Here is a 16,359-nt window from a genome sequence, read left to right as displayed (position 1 = left end):
ATTTGGTACTGCCACAAGAACAGAGCCACAGACCAGTGGAACAGAATAGAGTCTCCAGACATTACCCCAAACATATATGGTCAATTAATATACAATAAAGGAATCATGAACATACAGTGGGAAAATGACAGCCTCTTCAACAGCTGGTATTGGCAAAACTGGACAGCTACATGTAAGAGAATGAAACTGGATCATTGTCTAACCCCATACACAAAAGTAAATTTGAAATGGATCAAAGACCTGAATGTAAGTCATGAAACCATAAAACTTTTAGAAAAAGACATAGGCAAAAATCTCTTGGACATAAACATGAGCGACTTCTTCATGAACATATCTCCCTGGGCAAGGGAAACAAAAGCAAAAATGAGCAAGTGGAACTATATCAAGCTGAAAAGCTTTTGTACAGCAAAGGACACCATCAGTAGAACAAAAAGGCACCCTACAGTAATGGGAGAATATATTCATAAATGACAGATCCTATAAAGGGTTGACATCGAAAATATATAAAGTGCTCATGCACCTCAACAAACAAAAAGCGAGCAATCCAATGAAAAAATGGGCAGATGAGCTGAACAGACAGTTCTCCAAAGAAGAAATGCAGATGGCCAACAGACACATGAAAAGATGCTACACATTGCTAGTTATCAGAGAAATGCAAATTAAAACCACAATGAGATATCACCTCACACCAGTAAGGATCGCCACCATCCAAAAGAGAAACAACAACAAATACTGGTGAGGTGGTGGAGAAAGGGGAACCCTCCTACACTGCTGGTGGGAATGTAAATTAATTCAACCATTGTGGAAAGCAGTATGGAGGTTCCTCAAAAAGCTCAAAATAGAAATATCATTTGGCCCAGGAATCCCACTTCTGGGAATTTACCCTAAGAATGCAGCAGCCCAATTTGAAAAAGACAGATGCACCCCTATGTTTATTGCAGCACTATTTACAACAGCCAAGAAACCAAAGCAATCTAAGTGTCCATCAGTAGGTGAATGGATAAAGAAGATGTGGTACATATACACAATGGAATATTATTCAGCCATAAGAAGAAAACAAATCCTACCATTTGCAACAACATAGATGGAGCTAGAGGTTATTATGCTCAGTGAAATAAGCCAGGCATAGAAAAGACAAGTACCAAATGATTTCATTCATCTGTGGAGTATAAGAACAAAGGAAAAAGTGATGGAACAAAACAGCAGCAGAACCCAAGAATGGACTAACAGTTACCAAAGGGAAAGGGACTTGGGAGGATGGGTGGGAAGGGAGGGAGAAGGGGGGGAAGAAGAAAGGGGGCCTTATGATTAGCATGTATAATGTGTGGGTGGCACAGGGAGGGCTGTGCAACACAGAGAAGACAAGTAGTGATTTTACAGAATCTCACTATGCTGATGGACAGTGACTAATGGGGTTTGTGGGGGCAACTTGGTGAAGGGGGGGATTCTAGTATTCATAATGTTCCTCATGTAATTGTAGATTAATGATACCAAAAAAAAAAGTAACAGAAAAAAATTCTAAAAGATAAAATGCATGCTATTCCGAAGAAGGGCAACGTGAATGTTGATAAAATGGGGAAACCTGCCATAGTATTTTTGATTGCATTAATTTCCAGCTTAGTGCGTGACCATATTTTATTCACTTTAGATATTTTTTCTACTAACATGTAGTTTTATTATTCTCTATTGTCTGATTTTCAGTCAGTGTTTACATTCCATACAAGAAAATGCAAAGCCAATTTTGTTCTAAGATAATGTTCTTGAAAAAAACAGCTACTAAGGAAACTGAAAAGGCAATGTGTTACAGGGTCAAAATTGGGTTGTTTCCAAATATGTTTTGGAGATCCTTGCTTTAAGTGGGAAATGTAATAAGGATTTCATTCACCAGGTGTGATCATGAAACAGTAAAAGGAAGTTTTTTACATTGCTCATAAAATGGGACTGAAGGTAATTTCAAATCCGAAGATAATTTCAAATCCAGGAGACAGTCCAAAAATCGTGTTGAGCAGTGGCCACATATCAGAACAAGAATTTTTATTCTCTCTGTCTGTGCTTTGGAGAAGATAGCATTTATTTATTTGTCTATGTGGATAAGTTCTGGTGTGTTTGCTAAAAGTAAAATTATTTTCTACAATGCATATGTATTATCAACGTCTGTCTCTGAATTGATTCTTAATAAATAAAACAAAAATGTCCTACTGGTAAACTTTTTTTTTCCTTTTTCAGTGATTAAGTTAATTGGATATAGTCTATAACCAGTCCCTCTCTAGTGTTATAGCAAGATAATTTTATTTGCTCTTCTTAAAAACAGCTTTGTTGTGATACAGTTGACTCAAAATACACCGAACATATATAAAGTGTAAACTTTGGTAAGTTTGACATATTCACCCATGAAGTTATCACTACAATCCAGATGGTGCAAAAAGTTTACTCCTGCCTCTGTATGCCTTTCCTACTGCCCCTCCAAACTCCCATCCTGTTAGCAGCACTCTTTCTGTCACTGAAGATTAAGTCGCATTTTCTAGAATTTTTATGAGTGCTGTTATACAGTACATGCTGATTTTTGCCTTCTTTCACTTGGAAAAGTTTTGAGATTATGTGATCGTATGCATCAAAACCTCATGCCTCCTTACTGCCGAGTGAGTTTCATTGTATGAATGTGTCATATCTATTTATCCATTTGCCTGTTGATGGAGATTTAGATCGTTTCTTGTTTTGGTTGACACAAAGCTGGTGTGAATGCCTGGGTATTAGTCTTGGTATTCACACATACTTTCATTCTCTTGGATAAATACCTAGGAGTGGAGTGGCTGGACCATACGGTTGGGATATTTTCAACTTTTTAAGAAACAGCCATGCAGTTTTTCAAGGTTGTTGTGCTGGAGACTTCTGGTTTCTGTTCTGGAATATGGAATTGTTGCCTTTCTCATGAGGAAAAAGGTGAACAGACCAAAATCAACGGCTTAGATCCATGAGAGCATTGAGGTCAGAGGGCAAACTGCTGCCCCAGAAACTGGGGAGATGGATGGATGGGTCCATAGAACTGCAGCCCTGGGGACATGGATGCTGCTGGAGCATGAGCTGGTCAGTGCATCAGTGGCAGCATGGTGAGTTGCTGGAGGCTGAGTGTGGACCAGCTTGAGTCGAAACCCCCTGGCTTCCTGGCCAAGGGAGCACCCCGCCCCATGGGCTTTACTTCTAGGAGCACCACGAAGTTCTATCCTGATGGTCAGAAGAAGTCATGGAGGAGAAGATGGCCTGGAGCTATCTCCACCATGCACCCTTCTTCACCAGAGCCATGTCTGTCTTGGAGAAGGTGGGGGTCTCACAGCTTTTCTGTCCCCACACAAGGGACAGGAAACAACTGGGAAGCACCATGGAGGTCAAAACCCAGGGTCACAGGCTAGCTGGTGACTGAGACCTACTCCTAGGACTAGAGAGCACTTCCTGTCCCCCCACCTGACCATCACGTTGACAGGACACATAAAAAGCAGCCGACTGAGCTATTGCAGAGATGTTGGAATTTTCACACCAGGATTTAAAAACAGCTATGATTTACATGGTAAGGGTTGTAATGGAAAAATGCACACCGCGCAAGCCCAGATGGGCAACGGGAGCAGAGGATGGGAACTGTAAGGGAGAATCAAACACCAAAACAAAAACACTGTAACAAGTGAAAAATGCCTTCACAGCAAGGGATCAAATCCCTCACAACTGCTTCAAGGTAAGTCAATAGAACCTTCCCAAACTGAAATGCAAAGAAAAAAAACAGGCTCTCCAAGTGCTGTGGAACAATTAGGAAAAGGTATAACACACATGGCAACACCAGGAGAAGAGAGAAAGGAGCAGGAGACAGACTTGGAATAGTAATAGCTCAGTATTTTCCAAAATTATTAACATGAACCAAATCATAATTTGAAGATGCTCAAGGAATACCAAGTGGTTAAATGCCAGAAAATTACAACTGGGGCATCATACTCAAAACGGCAGGTCACTGAATACAGAGAAAATCCTGAAGGAAGTCAGGTAAGGTATGCCTTCCCACAGAGGAACAATGCTAGGAATTAATCAGACTTTTCATCAGAAACCAAGCAAGCAAGGACAGTGGAGTGGAATAGTTAGTCTTAAAGATCATCAGTCTTGAATTTTAGTCTGGGAAATTGTTTAGATGTGAAGGAGAAAGGCTTCCCAGATGAATAAAAACTGAAGGAATTTGTACATTAATCTTGCATTCTGAAGGTTTTCCAAATTCATCTCTTCTAGTCGCTTTTTAAAAGGATTGTGTCAGATTGTCTATATAAGTGGTTGTGTCCTTCCATTTCTCATCTTATTGTGCTGGCCCGCATCTCATGCAGTGTTGACTGAATGGCAGTGAGCCCCTAGTAATGTCCTGGATGGAATGGAGAAAGTTTGCAGCCTTTCACCTGCCATTACATGCTGGCTGGGCGTTCACAGACACTGTTCTTCCGGTTGAGAAGATGCTTTCTGTGCACTGATTGCCCAAGAGTGTGCACCAGGAATGCATCTGTGATTTTCTTCAAGTGCTTTTAAAAATGTTTAATTTAGAGATAATTGCATAATTTTTAATAGTTTGTTAATGTGATGATGTACACTTACTAGACTTATAAACTAACCATTCTGTCATAATGTACTATTCTTTATATTGCTGGATGTGATTCACTGTTATTTTTTTTTAAATTTTGGTGTCTATGAGAGATCCTGGTATGTAGTTTTCCGGTACTGTCTGGTTTTAATATCCATGTAACACAGGCCTTAGAATGAGTTTGGAAGCCTTTTTCTGTTTTCTGGAAGAGTTTGTATGAAGTTGCTATTGTTTCTCAAATGTTTGGTGGAAGTCAGTAGTGAAGTCGTGGGTCTGGGTATTCTTTGTGGGAGGGCTTTAAACTATAAATTAAATGTATTTACAGATACATGGTTATTTGGGTTATCAGTTTCTACTTGAGTAAGCTTTGGTAGTTTTTTTCTCAAGAACATGTACTCCATCTGAGCTGTCAAGTTTGTTAACATAAAGTTCTTCATATTTCCCTCTAATGTCTGGATGTAATATCAGTACTCCCTCTAAACTGTCATAATATCATTATTATGATAACATTTTACCATAATTACTTGTATTTCTTACCCTCATGTAGACATTAGTCTGTCAGCAACCTTCGTGTGGGACCTAGTGCATGGTGCCCTCAACACTCCCCGGGGAGCAGGTGATGAAAGGCAGGAAAATGGAACTTGACAAACCTCCTGTGTCTGGCCTCATGCCACCCAACAGCCTCTGCTCCCCTCACCACCTGGGGGCCCACTGCTCATGGCCTTGCCTCACCCCGATGGGCAGTTGACCCCACTTGCATGTTCTGGTTACTGTGTCGGGGGCAGTTCACCCAGCAAATTTCTCTAAATCTTGTAATGCAATTCTCAATATATGGGAACAGCAACACTGCGTTTCGGGTTTTAAGGAATAGCATCTCCTTAGTCACTGGACACACAGATTTGCATGGAGGGTCTAAGCCGTGGTCCTAGCCTCAGAAGCTGACACTGTCTTGTCCAGCCACAACGGGCAGCTACAAAGGTCTTGCTGAGGGAGGTGAGGTGCAGCGGGCAGTTACTGTGGCAGCCTTCAGTGTTTCCAGCTGGCAGTGGTCTGACTTTAATCTTGGATCAGTGCCCCCTGCTGCCAGCTGGGAAGCTGGCCTGTTGGACTGAGTGGCCCTGGCAGTCCCTAGTGGAAAGAGAAGAGAGGGGAGGACTGTCTCCTACAACTTGCCATTTGGAAACCACCAACCTGGCCAGTGGTGGAGGCATGTTCCCTGGTGTGTGCTGTGGATGGGCTGGGCAATGTGCCCAAAGCATCTGGGGAGTGAGGTGGGATGTTCTGGGGGGCACTGCTCCACCTGTATCAGCTGGTGTAAATTTTAGATTACTCCTTAAATAAGGAGTGGAATGTCAGGACCTTCTGGACTCCTCCATGTTTAAGGCATGTGAACACCTGCCAGCCTTCGTGATGAGCATCTAGTTTCACATGCTGCAGTCTTCATCTGTGCTCTGAAAACCTGTCCAGTAGGCTGTGTGATCTCCCTTTTTTCCAAATCAGACAAAAGTTGTTTACAGGAGCAAGCCATCCTCTGGGTCTCAGTTTTCATGTCTGTAAAAGAACATTTTTGGATTTCCTGTTCAATTTTTATGATCTCCAGAGTCACAGAGTTTGGTCTTTAAGGAAATTTGCAGTAGAAATGGGGAGATATATAGCTCTCTGAAAGTTGAAAAACTTTGCAAGATTGCTTACAATACAATATTATTTGACATCTCTCTTCACTGAAATGCCAGTTTTCACGGAAGTGTAATTCAAGTGTTAATGAAGAATTCATCTAAAAATACTAGTCTTAAGTGGAGGATCTGCAGTTTCTAGAAGATGCCTTATCAACCAGTGGAATGCGTGGAATTGCAGGAGGTGCCCAGCGTGTTGATGGTGGCAGTCCCATCATAGCGTGTCAGACATTTGCTGTGATATTCAGTAATTTGTGGAGGGCAACAACTGAGTTGATTAGTTGGTTTCATCATTCTTAGTTCTTGCTGAGGCATTTTGTCAAGTTCCCAGGGTTACTTTTGGGTCCCAGACAAGCTGTGTGCTGGTAAGGAAAGAGCTTGTTCATCACTGGTAGTTTAAAACACTACAAATAAACGAAATGTGTCTGAGTCCTTGAATCACTCATGGATGTGGCTTCATGGCTATGTGAGTACCTTCTCGCATTGCCTTGTCTCCCAGGTTCAGTGGAAGCTCCCCGGTTCCAGTGGGCTCCTTTGCCAGCCCGTGACCTCAACCGTGTCCCTGTCACTGGACCACTTGTCCTCCATTGTCCGGCTGCTGAGTGCTGCTTGCGTCTCATGTCTGAGCTGGTGAGGGGCAGGGCATGCAGTTCCTCGTGGCTGTGTGTGCAGGCCTAGGAGAGGGCCTGTGTGGTGTGGGATTCATATCCTGTGGGTGCCATGAGGGGACACCCTGGTGGTCAGGGCAGGGGTGGCGTCTGTGCTGAAAAAGCCATCAGTCCTAACGCTGTGACAGGTGCCTTGACATTCAATGGCTGATTTGAGGGAGGTCCCCAGGCTGGCCAGGCCCCATTTGTTAGCCTTCACACATGCTATTTAGATGCTCAGAGTGGGCATGTCAGAACAGGCTGGTTTCCTTTCTGAGCCCTGAAAGGCGACTTTGCTTCTGTATTTCGTAGTTTTCTTAGTCAATGCGGCATCATTTTTATGGTGTGATGATATGTAATGAATGGCTGTTCCAAGCCAGGTCGTGAGAAGGTGCCAGTGCGTGGGTCCCTAGCTGACTTCTGTGTGTGGTGCTTGACTGCCTGCCCGACCCTTTGGGAGCCCTTCTGCCACCTGTGAGCATGTGGCCAGTGCTGGCCCAGCAGAGATGGAGGACAATGCCCTGCTCTGGCCTTTTTCCCTCTTGTCATGTTTTTGATGACAGGAGCACAGGTGAGCCCCAAGGGCAGTGGTGAAGGGTAGTGTTGTGCTCTGGGCCATCTGGGGAGACAGGGCAGTGGGTTGAGGTGACATTTGAGTACCTGAGAGTATGTGCGAGGAAAATGGGTGTATTAGAGATGGGGAGACGTAGGAGATGGACAGAGAATTGGAGAGAGATGGGGGGAGACAGACATAAGGGGAGAAACACACAGACACAGAGACAGATACAGACAAATATACAGAGACACAGAGACATACAGAGATGGAGATAGAGACAGACAGGCAGAGACAGAGACACAGAGGCAGACACATAGGGAGAGACAGACAGACCAAGAGAGAGGTGTAGATCCAGGGAAAAGAGAGGAGTTTGAGTCTGACATGGTAGGCAGACTGGGCTGAGGGGCACAGCGGGAAACCAGGAGGCAGGAGAGGTGGGCAGGATGTTCATTTGGCCCCTGGGGCATCTGTGTCCAGTCATCCTGGTCGCTTTCTGGAGGTTGCTGTGTATCTGGCAGTTAGTAGGTACACAGTGTTTCTTTAGCTGAATGCTTGTACAGGTAATGTAATGGTGGACACAAAGGTAACTGGAATTTGGGGCAGGATTGGGAGAACACAAGGAGGGAGTCCCTGGGCTTCTGTGAGGAGCTGTGTCATTTCTGGAGAGGGACTGGCTTGTTGATGATGGGGATGCTGAGAAGTCCCTGTGATGGGGCCTGGACTGGATGCTCCTGAAGCCAGCAAGGAATGGGGCTCAGTGGGAAGGGAGCCTTGAACTTGGGGTAGGGCAGAGGCTTCAGTGATGGTGCCAGGATTATGAGAACAGAAGTGCAAGGAAGCAGTTTAGAAAGAAATTGAAAGCAGCTGTTTGGTGGGGTAAAGACATGATGGTTCAGTCTCCACATTTTAGGCTCACGTGTATGGGGGCTGCTGGTGGTCGCCCCATCTGTGTGAGGGCAGAGCCATGGGCACAGGCTTGTCAGATATGCATGTCAGACTCATGTGGGCTTCAAGTCGGTGCTGCTCCAGGAAGGACGTCTTGGAGTCTCTATGACCAATCGTGAGAATAAAAATTTCAATAAAGAGCCATCAAAACAGTGATATGTGGATTGAGAAATTCCACATCGATGATGTTCAGAAGTAAAATGGTTTTATAAAAAGTCAATTCAATCTCTTAACCAACCTAAACTTGGGGAAACCCCTTCTCCATATTGTCAAACACTTGTCCCAACCTGCTTTTGTTTGGGATTCAAACACACATTTGCATCTTGGGGGAAGTTGGACCTATGTGCCTAGCTCACTTGCTGACCCTGGGCTTAGCAAAACCTTCCCGGTTGCACAGTAGGTGTCAAGTTCTCCTGTGGTAACTCCCGAAGAGGCCAAGTTTCTGGATGTGGTGCTGCTTGCCTGCTTCCCTGGGCCCAGCAGAGCTCTCCTGTGGTGCTGGGGCCATGCCTTCTGTAGGCCTGGTTGCACCAACAGGTACATGGATGCAGCATCATCCTCTTGCTCTCACAAGCTTGGGGCATGGGTAGTGGTTCCAGGGATCTGCCTGGAGGGGAGTGCCCAGTTCTGATTGTGCTTCTCTTCCCTTGTCCTGCTGGCACTTAGCTCTGTCTGTCTGTGTGCAAATAGGAGATGCTCATCCAACTTCTGAGGGTCTGGGGGGTGGGGCTGGCCAGTAGGACCAATAGAGGTCTGGTGAAGCCACGGACCCTCCATGTGCAGCCTTGAGACTCCGACACATGCAGATTGGGTGCAGTGTCCCAGGTTGGGGCAGTTCCCAAAGATTGGCTCCACCTACGCTGATGTCCCGATGGCTGGTACCTGGGCACATGCTGTTCTGGTCACGAGGGTGCCTGTGGCTTCCCTCTGAAATCCCACCCATTCTGGCTTTTCCTCTTCCTCCAGAATCTGGCCGTTTTCTCCCAGACCAGGTTCTGTTTTCTGGGAGAAGGCAAGCGGAGACAGCGCTGGAATTGACATCACCCCCACTTCAGTGTCTGCAGGGAGGAGCCCTGTCTGGCATGTGGCACAGAGGTCCTGTGGCTGGCCAGTTGGTGTCCACGGTCACCTTCTACAGGACCCTGTCCATTCGGCCTGCTTGCATCCAGAAGTGCCCCACTGGTTAGATGGCTGGTGAGCACGGGGCCCGCCTACCTTGGACCATGTGTCAAGTTGGAGAGTCTGATGTTCTCTAAGTTCTGGATGTTGGCCAGCATGCTGTTGGAGGAGACAATTGTAAGTTTAGTTGGTAGGCTTGTTACAAAAGAAAGGGAAATAAGGAAAAGCATTCACTGACTTTGAGGTAGAACAGAAAATTCAGAGAGCATTCTTCATGTTGGTGTCAGAGAAAACCGTGAAGATTTGAATGGTCTCCTTGGTGTTGGTAGCACTGTGATCATTTGTGATTCTTAAGTTAGGAAACCCAAGTGTCTTCCTCTGATGCACACATTTCAGAGATGCTTGGACTCAATCAAGAGCCCCGTGCGTCATAGCAGTGTGTCACTGTGGGGAATTGCTGGCGAGGGAAGGCCGGAGTTGGGGAGTTTGTGCTGTCCGGGTTTACCTGCTTGGAGGGGCAGCTGGTGGTATATCCATGTGGCTGTTCAGTCACCTGGCAGGCGGAACACGCTAAGGCCCAGTCACACCTTCTCATGGCTGCTAAGGGAACCTGGCACCAAGAGCGTGGGATGGGGACCTTGCTTCCGAGACTCCACCTTTTAGGGCAGCTTGGTTGGTGTGTGTGTAGCTGATGATTTTCAATTTTTCTAACAGTTTTCAAACTACAGATAGAAAGGATGTGTGGGTGAGGGATTTGGGGTGTCCTCCGCAGGCAGCCTTGCCATGTACTTTGTGTTTTGGTGACATTTTGTTCCAGGGTGATTTTCTTCTGGTTTTTGAAGGGAAACAGCCCATAAATCCGATGGTTGCTCTCTACTGCCACCTTGAAAGCCATGCACTCCCTGCCACCTGCGCCTGCATATCCACCATCGTTCCATGAACGCACTGGCTCCAATTTCATAAAAAGGCTACAGTGCAGCTATGCTTACGAGTGCCTGCCACCAGCCACCCATGCAGAGGCCCTAATGGGTTAGTGAAGATGGGTCCTTGAACCTGGAAGTGACTTGCTTGGTAATGTGAGCTTCTGGTGATGGCCCTCCTTCCACAGGTTGCAGTCAAACCCTCACCAGGGCGTGTGACTGTGGATGGTGCGGCCTGGCCATCAGAGTCTACAAGCCGTGCCTGGCATTGCTCAGCAGCAGTGTGGTGGGGGCACTCCAGAGTTCAGGAGCCATGTGGGTAGGTCTGGGTTAATTCACCTGCTGCCTCCATTCTGGGATTTGTGGAGGTCGGTTCATCCAGACGTCTGGGCTCTAATGAGAATGGTCCTGTCATGTCAGTAAATAACCGGGAAAGTGGCCCCCTGGGGAAATCTGGCTGCGTCAGGAAGGGTTAGGAGTGGCTCTGGGAGACACTGGACATGACAGCTGAGCTGCTGGGGGGACAGGTTCCTTGTGTAGTGTGTGTGCTAATAGCTGTGCAGATCTGAGTGGATCTGTTCTTTTCTGTACCCTCCTGACCAACAGAGGATGTGATGTGAGAAAAGTCTGGCTGGCTGGTCCACGTGGGCTTTCAGTTCATGACCTGCTCACAGATTCCACTATGGTCTCAGAAATCGACTTGTCAGGAGTGCCACAGATTGTCTTAGTACAAACTGGTGTAGATCTGAGTGGGAGGGACCAGCGAGTGAGAAGCACCTCCATTCACAGCTCCGTGGGGGCTTCCTGGCCCCTGAGACCCCTTCTCTAGCAGTGGATTGACATGTGTACCCAGGCCTGAGGCTGCGCCTGAGGAAGCCACGGTCACATGGGAGCAATGCCCGAGCTCAGCCTAGAAACTAGGCATGGGCCAGCCTTGGGAAGCCCAGGTGGCGAGGCTGGGGGTCATCTCCACCTCAGGGTTTCCTCCCTTTATTTTAATTACCTTTACAAACAGGAGGGTCTTGAAGAGATCCCTAAGGTCCAGGGAAAAACATCTTTAAAAAAAGTGGCCTCTGTCCTGGAGGAAGTGAAGCCCCACTGCATCATCTCAGATTGTTGAGCACAGCCTCCCAGCCTGGTTATGTGGGCACCAGCCTCCCAGTATTATGATTCTCCTGATTGTGAAGTGTGTTAATTATAGAGCCACTCACTTGGAGGGAGCCACAGAGATTGAAGGGAAGCGTGCTGATGATGTCTGCCCTGCTTTTCTATGCAGCACCCTGTGCGCAGACACACTCCTTCCTCCACGTGAGATACTGAGAAAATGTGAGCCAATGCTGTGTCTCAGACACACCTCCCACTTACCTTCACAGCCAGATGCCTGGTCTGTGCTACATTTCTCTGTAATCTGCGTGGGAAAGCTTTCTCCCCAGTGTAACTGGCTTTGCTATTTTTTTTAATGATTTCTCCAATGGTCTTTGGGCTTTTGCAAATACAAATAGTGCTTACTTAGGCCCTAGATGATTCATAAAATAAGGCTGATATTTGCCACTGTAGAAAATGCAATGGTGTCTTAAATGTATTCATGTGTCCTAAGAACACATGGCCCCAGTGAGACCTTGCAGACCTCGAGGGCAGGTTCAGTGTCACCACTCCTTGTGGAGGAGGATGCGTGGCTGGAATGGCCAAGGACATATGCACCATGACTGCATGGCTTGTGCGAGTGGCCGTGTGAATCACTGTGTACACTGCTTTCCTGAAACACATCTCTCTCTCTCATTTGCTTCATGCTTTCTGGGTGTCAGGTAGGGTAATATGAAAATAAATTTGATTTAATATAACACCTGCTGCTAGCTGGTATTTGTGTAGCTCATTACAATTTATAATGCATTTCAGGGGACCTTTCCATTGACCCCATTTTAAAGATGAGGAAATGGAGACCCAGAGAGAGGTTAACTGCTTTAGCCAGAATCATGTGGCCAGTAAGTGGCAGAATGAGGATGTGCCTGCAGCACCTGGGGCTGTTGGTGCTTTGTGCCGTTCTGTATTAAGACACCCTGTGAATGTGGGCTAAAGGACACACCTTGCCCTGCTCAGCATGCATGTCCATGTGTGGACACCCACAGCCTGCACACTAGATTCTAGGGTGCAGACTTAAGCCTCACCCTGGGTCCAGGAGATAGGCATCAGCTGCCTTGCCATCGCCCTCATTGCACAGATGTGTAAACAAGCTTAGAGGAGTTGGTGCCTCTTCCAAAGGACAGAGTTAGCAAGTGGTAGAGCGTGTATCTCAACCCTTTCCTCCGTGGCCACCCTGAGTGCAGCATGTGTCTGGGCAGCCTAGGAGATGAACAAGACGTGTCCAAGTCTTCACTCACGAAAACTTAGGACTGCATGAAAGTCTTAAACCCAGGAAGGGCCTGGGCCCTTGAAGTAGTGCACAGCCCAGTGCATATTGTGTCATATGGGGTGTGATCTGGGGCATGTGGGACTGTGGGTGGAGGATAACTCATGCTGGAGGAGGGCACTGAGTGATTCCTGGAGGACCTTGTTGGGCTCCGGCAGATAGGGTCAGGGTCAGTGAAGGTCCTAGAGGAGCTTGGGGCAGCCAAGTGGAATTCAGTATCGGGCCATCCCCGCTGCATACAGATGGTCTGGGCAATGGATAGAGGAGGTGCAGTAACCTGGGTGTGGGCTCTGGGGAAACACAAAATCACAACCACAGTGAGATGCCCCCTCACCTGTCAGAATGGCTTGATCAATAGGATAAGAAATAACAACTGTTGGCTAATTTGTGGGATAAATGGACCCTCCTACTGTTGGTGGGAATAAACTCCCACTGTTGGTAGGAATGTAACTGGTGCAGCCACTGTAGAAAGCCATATGGAGGGTCCTCAAAAAGCTAAAAACAGAAATACCATACAACCCAGCAATTCTACTTCTGGGAATTTACCTGAAGGAAACAAAATCACTAACGAGATACACTGCACCCCTGAATTCACTGCAGCTTTATGAATCCAAGACATGGAAGCAACCTAAGCAATTTATCAGTAGATAGATATTATAGGGAAGATGTGGTACACATGCATGGTGGAATATCACTCAGCCATAGAAAAGAAGGAAATCCTGCTACTGAGGGCATCATGCCAAAAGAGCTAAGCCAGGCAGAGAAGGACAAGCACCATATGACCCACTTGTATGTGGAATGTACAGCGACAAACCAAACTCATAGACAAATAGGACAGAGTAGAGGTTGCCAGAGGTGGAGCAGGGCGTGGGGAGAAATGGGTGAAGGGGGTAAGAAAATGTCAAATTTGATGCTGTGGAAAGTATTCCCATGTTCCTGGCAAGGAAGGCTCAACATTGGAGAGCCATCTGTCCTCCTGAAGTTTGTCCATAAATTTACTGTAATCCAATAAAAATAGCAGTAGGATTCTAGATGAATTAATCCACAAGTAAGCAGTGAGTAAAACTCTACAGATAAATTGCAAAAAGAGTTACTGGAAATCCAAAGACTTTTAGATCTACAGTAACAAAGACTGCCCAGTATTGATGCATGAACACATGTGGATCAGAGAAATGGTGAAAAGTTCAAGAGTGAAGAACATATAGGAGTTTGATTTTTATATGATTGACATTTAAAAAAAGTTCTTGATTTGCAGGAGTACTTGTGTCTCCAGATAAGGAGATGAAGTTCTCAGTTGTCCAGTGAGGTCTTGGTCTGTAATGGGTTGTTTTATCTGCATGACTAAGGCCAGCACCAGCCCCCTGGAACCCCTTCTCATCTGTGCTCCCAGTGACTTCCCTCCCTCTTCCTTAACTGCTGGCCACAGGGAACCTGCTCTGTGGGCCTGGGGTGGAGGGCCCAGTCCAGGTCGGGCAGCTCTTCCTACCTCCCAAGCACATTGTCTGTGTATGAGATTGTCTATGACCTCACAGGTGGCATCTAGGGGCAGGAAGGAGCCATCCAGTAGGGGTACTGCTAGATTTGTGGGCCTACCAAGTGGTCCCATGGTCCATGTCCACTGTGTTCTGCCAGTCATGGAGGGGACAGCCTGAGACAGAGAACCCCAGGCTTTGCTGATGGGGGCCACAGTCTGCATTAGGGACTCTGCTCCCACTGCTCAGCAGGCCCAGGTGTGCACACACTGTCTCTCTTTTGAGTGTGCCCTGAAACGGACTTGCTGGATTGTCAGACCTCACTTCTTCAACCACACTTAACAGCAGAGCTTGGCTTCCTGTGGGGCAAGCTCAGCAGTCAGGCTGGGCCTGCCCTTAAAAAGCCCACACTCAGCTAGGGCTCTGTGCTTGTCTCTGGGGATTCTTAATATTGTCTCAGTAAGGGGTCCTGCATTTCCATTTTTCAGTGGGGAATTTAGGTGTCTGGGCCTGCTAAGTAGAATACACCCTCTCCAAGGTGTGTTTGACCAGTGTGTTTGTAGCAGGTCTGGGGGCAATGGAACACTCCCACATGTGGATTCTCATCTTTGTTGGCCAATCCCATCTTTGCTGTTGTGAATTCTTCCTGTTTCTGTTTTTTGTTTTCTCTTCCTTTTTGGTTGCCTTTTTCTTCTTGATTCATAGTTAAGCCATGTCAATTTTACATGAAATTCTTTTTTCACTCTAATGGATTTAGAAAGTTTTAGTATAGTCCAGTTTATCAATATTTTCCTTCATAGGTTTTATCTTTCATATCTAATTTGAGAAATCTTTCTCTATCCCAAGCTCACGAAGGGAGTGTCCTATGTAATCTTACAAAGCATTTCACATTTGGCCTTCAGTACAGCTGGAATGACCTTTTACTTATGATGGGATATTGGGGTACAGTTTAATTTTTTCCATGTGAATACTCAGTTGTCTGACACCAGTGACCCACACGGTTAACCTCTGCCATTGGTCTGGGCCCTCTGTATCCACTGGTCTAGGCTGTCTGTAGCTGTATATCCCAGGTAGACTCTCAAATCTGCTGTGTACATTGTCTGTTTGTCATCCCTGTGTCCATATCATAACTGAAATTTTACATAAATCTGTGTATCTAGCAGGGCAAACCTAGGATTTAAACCAGAAAAGTCTGTTGGGATTTCTGATTGGCATTCCACTGAATTCAGAGATCAGTTTAGGGAGAATTAACATTTAAAAATAATGTATATTTTAGTACACTGATGTGGGATAACTCCACGTATTTAGGTCTTTTTATTCTTAGTGATTCTAAATAGTTTTATAATTTTCTCCTTAAATATCTTAAGCATCTGTGGTTACAGTTATTCCTACGAACTTCATATTTTTAATGCTTTTGTAAATGGTACTTTAAAAGTTTTTTTAAAACTGTTTGTTGCTTATAAAAGGAAGTACAGTTGACTTTTTGTGTTGCTTTTGAGTTGGAAAATTTGCTGAAATCTCATTCTCTTTTTCATGTATTGCTTTAGAATAATTTTAGATTAATTAAAATGTTAAAAGATGCCCAGACCATTCAATAGGGAAACAAACACACTTTTCAATAAACAGTGCTGACATATCTAGATTTCCATATGCAAAGGAACGACGTGGTACCCCGCCTCACTCCATACATGAACATAGCTCAGAATGGGCCAGTTACCTAAAGGTAAGGGCTCAAACTACCACTCTGAGAATGGAGGATGGCATAAATCTTCTTGGCTTTGAATTAGGCAGTGACTTTTAGGTATGAGAGCAGTAGCATAAGAAAAAAAAAGGCAAAAACAGGTAAGTTGGAGTTCATCAGAATTAACATTTTTATGTTTCAATGTACACCATCATAAAGTGAAACAGACATAGAATGGGGGGACTAGCATCAGAATATGGAAAGAAATTTTGTAACAACAAGAAGACAAATATCCCCAATTAAAAATGGACAAGGATTTGATAGATATTTCTAAAA

Source organism: Manis javanica, chromosome 2 (assembly GCF_040802235.1).
Source record: "Manis javanica isolate MJ-LG chromosome 2, MJ_LKY, whole genome shotgun sequence".
NCBI lineage: Eukaryota > Metazoa > Chordata > Mammalia > Pholidota > Manidae > Manis > Manis javanica.
The sequence above is the reverse complement of the archived record's forward strand: the minus strand, read 5'-3'. Positions refer to the sequence as shown.